Below are 6,549 nucleotides of genomic sequence, written 5' to 3'. Positions count from 1 at the left end.
AAAGGTAATAAAAACGATGATCTCCAGGTTAAAGTCCAGAAGGGTTTTCCATGTTGTAAAAACAGCCCGATACTTCGATGTAGAGTCAACAGACTTGACGTTGCTAGGCATCCTTGCGTAGTGTTTATGTACAAAGGTGACTTTTGTTCATGCTTGTATGGTCGTTCTGTCAATGCTCCAGTATTGTTGATCCTTGACAACTCATCTTTGGCTTGTAAATAAAATTCAGTTCTTCCTCTCCATGTACGGTATCCCACATTGGAACAATGATTCCGAGGCTGAAACCACAGTGGCTGTAACCCGTTGTTTTCTTCCCCACGCCATCGTGGCATTGGTGGTACTAATTATTTTTTTTATAATTTCTTTAATTATTATTTCATTATAAGCGCTCATCAGGTTCCTGGTGAGAGAATCTTGGTCACAACATTCAGGATTTTCTGCTTCATGTTGTATTTATCCCCCATCAAGCGCAACTGCTTGGCCACTTCGGCCACAATTTCTTTTTCTGTTGAAAAAAAAAAAAAAGACATGTAGTTATTTGACTTTATGGAAGCAAGAGGTTAATAAAAGTACATTATGGCTTATTATAAAAAAAAGTTGATCATTTTGGTTAATTTATCAATTTAAAAGTAGAACTTCAGCCAGGGCTTTTCTTTGCCCTTGGATAGGTTGCGGAAGGGTCAGGAACTGGTTTCAATCACTGGAGAGATTTATTCCATCGATGACCATCAACCCCATAGCAGAAAGTGGTGGGATGCCCAAAATGTTAAAGACTAGTATGCATGGAGAAGTTTTCCAAAGGGTGGGACACCTTTTCTGGTGTCTTCTTCCAAAGGTGATCTACTATAGGGCAATAGAGCACCTCAATTTTATTACGTCATAATAACCAAATAATCAAGGGTTGCCTTTCATTTTGAAAAACAAACTATAGGATTTTGTTGTTTGTTACAGGAAATGCATATGTTTCTTTAGCAATGGTTTTAAAATGTAAAATATGGATGACCTGAGCCTAGATGACCTACTAACTCTACATTCCTCCTAAGCCTTTTGGATTCCTCCCAATATAATTGGGAGATGACTCAGTTGCCTGCATAATTAAACCACCCAGTGAAACTTGATCAACAAGATGTCTTCCTGACCTACTTATCCTAATTTTGATTGCTGACCTAGATTCAAGTCTGATGTGTCTCGATCTGATGTTCTTCAGCTCAGCCAAAATAGTTCTAAGATTACTAAGGTTTGACCAACCTACTTTTGTGCTAGTATCAGCCTGCCTATAACTGTGAATGTTATATAAACATCCAATTGCATTTTTGAAATATGGAAGTTTTTTCCCATTAATTGGAAAATAGAAATATCAGAATTTTAAGATGATCACAGTCTGAATGTATAACAAAAAAAGAAAACAAATTCCTTAAGAAACATAAATAAAAGATGCTATTATGTGTCCTTTCACACAGATATCATCCATTCTGTCTCCGCTGGGGATCCTAGACTGATCCTCCACTGAGTCAGATCTGAACTGGAGATTTCACATCTGTACCATCCATGTCTAATTTTTATCCTCTGTCTTGTAATGAAGAATGGACCCATGCAATCCCCATCCTGTCTAAATGTAAAAGGACTTGCGTCCTCTTATAACTGCCTACATGGGGCCAGGCCAGTAAAAAATGGACCTGGACGTGAACTTTCTATTTAGTCGAAAGAATCTGAGTAGATCTTGTAATGGAAGAAGAATGGACCCATGCAATCCCTATCCTGTCCAAATGTAAGCGGACTTGTATCCTCCTATACCTGCCCCCATGGGGTCGGGTCAGTAAAAATGGACCTGGGCGTAAACTCTTTCCATTTGGTCAAACCAACCTGAATGGATCTTGTAATGAAAGACGAATGGATCCATGCAATCCCTATCCTGTTTGGATCTAAGTGGATTTGCGTCCCCTATACCTGCCCACATGGGTTCAGGTCGGTAAAAGTAGACCTGTAAGCAAACTCTTTCTGTTTGGGCCATTGAACCTGAATGTGGGTGGATATAGGTGGACGCTGGTCTGCTTACATCCTAGCCTATAGGAATGCCTTGCAGTTGGTTTTTGATCCGTGTGATCACAGGTCAGAAACGGACTAATGGAAGCCCATGTAAAAGGGACCTATGTGTTGTTAGTTTTACAAACCACATAAACATTTTCCATGAATACTTTGGATCTTCTGTGAGCCCACTGATGTATAAAAGTCTGTAATTAATAAACACCAAATGTTAGCTTATGTGTCCAGGTTAATGGACACAGCTACATAGGGTATTTAAGATGTACCTCCCCCGCCTAGGAGGCTGCCATTTTGAGGGCTAAACAAGTCAATGTGACAAAAACTGTTGGTACTGTGTGCCCTTTTAAGGTCACTTTTTGGCATAAGCATTCCCTAGAGTTAGAATGATGTAGCACGTTAAAGCAGCACCCCAACTGTCAGTCATTAGGCCTGTCAAGCCCCCACCCCCTGGACCCTGCAGCTTTAAACGTTAGTAATGACAGGGCCTATATCTCTGTCTATATAAGTTCCCTATAAGCTCTTACTGCAATATTACTTCACTTTACATAACGATGACTGTGGTGAGTTTGGGTGACAAAGCAAATCCTAAAATGGGGAAGCACTGGTGGTTTGTGATTGGTCCAGCTACAAGCGATCACAAACACCTAATCCTGTCGTAAAATATCAAACAGTGTGCTATTGTTCCACATTTGGAATTGACTGAAAATATTGGTCAAATATCCAATCGATCAGTCATAAATGTAAAGGCTTGCTTGAAACTGGTCATGTGATTGATCTCTATTATGATTGGTTTTATTTGTTTGAATGATCAACAAAATTCTGCCAGATCAATCCAGAGGATTCGATCAGTTTAGTCACAAAGAAGGATCGATTGAATGAATATATGGAAACGCCTGCAGCCACCATATTAGAGACATGATAGAACTGGGGTTCTACCTTTAATGCCGTATTACCTTTAAAACAAGTTAACAAAAAAGATTTTTAAATCTCTTTCCTGCATCTGGCGGTTTCTGGAATGTTTTTTATTTTGTTATGTTGTTTGCCTTAAAAGCCTAAAAGCTTTGAAGATTTGGAGCTCCACAGGAAATGGTGTGACAATGGAGAGAAAAGCCAAACGTTTTTATGTCAAAAGGAAGAAAACAATCCACAGCAAAAGAAAAAAAAATTATAGAAATAGATCTAAGTTTACTATTATTTTTCCTCTGTAGATGAAACTCTAAAATACAGATTTTTGATCTGATATATACTTAAGGCATGCTAAAGTGGCCTCTCAAACTATATATTTCACATGTAGTAAAACCACACAAGAAACTATTTTTAGCATCCAGTAAGAGCTATTGCTGCCTGATAAACCAAGACCTTTGTCCTCTTCAGCTACTAATTGACGTCCCTGCTGGATAAGGTTGGATGGAACTGTAGAGTAAACATATCTATTTTTTTCCAATCACAATATACATGTTTGCTAATGTCTAAAGCCGTCACAAGTGCAGGCAGATCAGGGTTGTAAATTACAATGTGGAACCCAAACGTAACTTATTGTTACATTCTAACTATTCTGAAACACCTATTCTATTGAAAACATTACTTTATCTAATAAACAAACTGCTGCCTGATCACTTTTCAACTTTGAATTTCCTTTTTATTCCTCTCCATGCTGAATGGATGACTTAAAGTGGTTGTAAACTCTGTTACACCGCTTTTACCTAAAGGTAAGCCTATAATAACGCTTATTACGCTTAGGTACAGTGGATATGTCCTAAACTTGCACAGTTTAGGAGATATTCAGTATATGCGCTGCTGCCGACGTCATTGGTGCATGCGCACTGAAGAAACGGGCCACTGGTGCTGTTTTTTCAGAACTCGTGACGTGTAGTATTAGTAGTAGCAGTAGTAGTAGTAGTAGTAATCATAGTATTATGATATTATTAGGGTATTATTAATATATTAGTAGTAGTAGTATCGAGAGATTATTATAGTATTGTTAATATTTTATTATTATTATTGTTGTTATTATTATTATTAGTAGTAGTAGTAGTAGTAGTAGTAATAGTAGCAATATCATAATAGTATTATAGGCAGTCCCCGGGTTACAAACAAGACAGGGTCTGTAGGTTTGTTCTTAAGTTGAATCTGTAAGTCGGAACAGGTACATTTTTTAAGTGTAGCTCCAGCCAAAAAAACTATTTTTAAGCTTTTTGGATAGCATTGGGAAGGGTTATTACCCCTGTAACATTTGTTTTGCTGTCTGTGCTCCTCTTCAGAAGATTTCACCTCACTTTCTGTCCCAATGACAATTGGGTTTTGAAAATTTTGGGTTGTTGTGGAAACAAGGATTGGTGATAAAGCATCAGTGAAGACACCTTTTTCCCATATTAACTCTTACAGGAATGAATTTCCCTTCCTAGGGGTAGATTTTCTCTCACTTCCTGTTGTCTCCTTCCGTTTGCAAGTAGGAGTCTTTTGTAAGTCGGATGTTTGTAACTAGTGGACTGCCTGTATTAATATATTATTATTATCTCTTCCTATTGTTATAATTGTAATACTAAAATATATACTTAAACATTAAAAGTAGCCCAGTTTCAGAACTGTTGACCTAAAAACAGCTGAAGAAGACTTGTAAAATACAGTATATGTTTAATTTGCTCATTTTTTTTTATTCAATTCTAATATCCTGACATATACTACATAAAAAGAAACACACTAGATAAATAATTTGGTTTATGTGTTGACTGTGGGACAACATATCTATTTTGCCACCAAGGTCTTACAAAACAGGCAAGTGTATAAAATATAACATTTTCTGCACCACTGATTCAGTTCTTTGATAAGAATGTGTGTTTAAAGTACAATGTATAATAAAACAGGTAAATGCAAAGAAATTGAATACCTTCTTCATGTTTTGAGGACCGTTCTATCCTGTAGAGCAGTCTTTATCAATCAACGTTCCATGGATCCCTACGTTCCTCCAGAGGTTACTAGAGGATGGGTTCCTTGGGCAGTGAGCAATTTCTGCCTCTCAGATATGTAACAACTGCCAACAATGATCTTTTTAAGCTAACTGTAAGGGAGGATTCTACCCAATGACCACCAATGTAAGGACCATTCTGACCATCAGTAAGGGCTATTCTTCCCACTGACCATCAATGTAAGGACCATTCTTCCCACTGACCACCAGTAAGGGGCATTCTCCCCACTGACCACCAGTAAGGGGCATTCTTTCCACTGATCACCAATGTAAGGAGCATTCTTCTCACTGACCACCACTAAGGCGCATTCTTCCCACTGACCACCAGTAAGGGACATTCTTCCCACTGACCACCAGTAAGGGACATTCTTCCCACTGACCACCGGTAAGGGGCATTCTTTCCACTGATCACCAATGTAAGGAGCATTCTTCTCACTGACCACCACTAAGGCGCATTCTTCCCACTGACCACCAGTAAGGGACATTCTTCCCACTGACCACCAGTAAGGGACATTCTTCCCACTGACCACCGGTAAGGGACATTCTTCCCACTGACCACCGGTAAGGGGCATTCTTCCCACTGGCCACCACTAAGGAGCATTCTTCCCACAGATCACCACTAAGGAGCATTCTTCCCAAAGATCACCACTAAGGAGCATTCTTCCCACTGACCACCAATGTAAGGACCATTCTTCCCACTGACCACCACTAAGGAGCATTCTTCCCACTGATCACCATTAAGGGGCATTCTTCCCACTGACCACCAATATAAGGACCATTCTTCCCACTGACCACCAGTAAAGTGCATTCTTCCTACTAACCAGTCTGCGTGAGCTGTAGATATAGTAATTTTTTAGCAGGGGTTCCATGAGACCAGAAAAGCATTTAAAAGAATCCACCTTGATAAAAAGGTTGAGAACGGGTGATCTAGATGCTAGTCTTGTACAGGAGGGCTTTTCTATTGTATCACGCAATAATAACTTTTATTATATGCTCCTGTTTTATCTTTTTTTTTTTTTTTCCTGTATCATTGTTGTACAGGGCAACAGGAGATGATGGCGTTATATAAATCGTCACAAATCAATCGGTTCCTCCAAGACCGTATCTATAATATAGGATTTGTGGAACCAGCTCAGCAGCCCTCTGTTCATTTTTTAAGCTCAATCATACCTGCAGGTTGAAGCTTCCTCCAGGAGGGCCTTCCAGGCTTCATGTTGGGTCTCTGAGATCCGGCTATGTTTGCAGAACAGAAGACACCACAGATATAAGGCAGTAGTAGGACACTAGTGACAAGAGCCACAGAACAGATAACCTCTCTCCTTCGCATATAAGGCAGTCTGTTTTACTCCTGACGGAGGTGGAGATGATATAAGTACTGCTCCCTCCCTCCTTCCCTCCCTTCTTCCCTCCTAGGTTATTTCCCAGTCATACGCTAGTAGGCTGCCTGAAAAGTGAATGAGGAAGTGCTGTGATGTGTTCAGGCCTATCTCCGCTCTGTAACAGCTTCCAGCGTGGCCAGAAACACAGGAAGACGCATTTTA

The 6,549-nt window shown here is 39.5% G+C and overlaps 1 long non-coding RNA gene across 1 annotated transcript; it reads right to left on the bottom strand.

Annotated features, from left to right (window-relative positions):
• Positions 1 to 303: 303 nt before the first annotated feature.
• On the bottom strand, positions 304 to 6,172 carry LOC141132356 (uncharacterized). Its single transcript, XR_012242886.1, has 2 exons — positions 4,931 to 6,172; positions 304 to 505 (listed from the first exon to the last, which is right to left on the bottom strand). It is a non-coding gene; the product is annotated as an uncharacterized lncRNA (long non-coding RNA).
• Between the last annotated feature and the right edge of the window lie 377 nt (positions 6,173 to 6,549).

The sequence above is a fragment of the Aquarana catesbeiana genome, linkage group LG01 (assembly GCF_042186555.1).
Source record: "Aquarana catesbeiana isolate 2022-GZ linkage group LG01, ASM4218655v1, whole genome shotgun sequence".
NCBI classification, from domain to species: Eukaryota; Metazoa; Chordata; class Amphibia; order Anura; family Ranidae; genus Aquarana; species Aquarana catesbeiana.
Note: the sequence above shows the minus strand (reverse complement) of the source record. Positions and strands in the feature narration are given on the sequence as shown.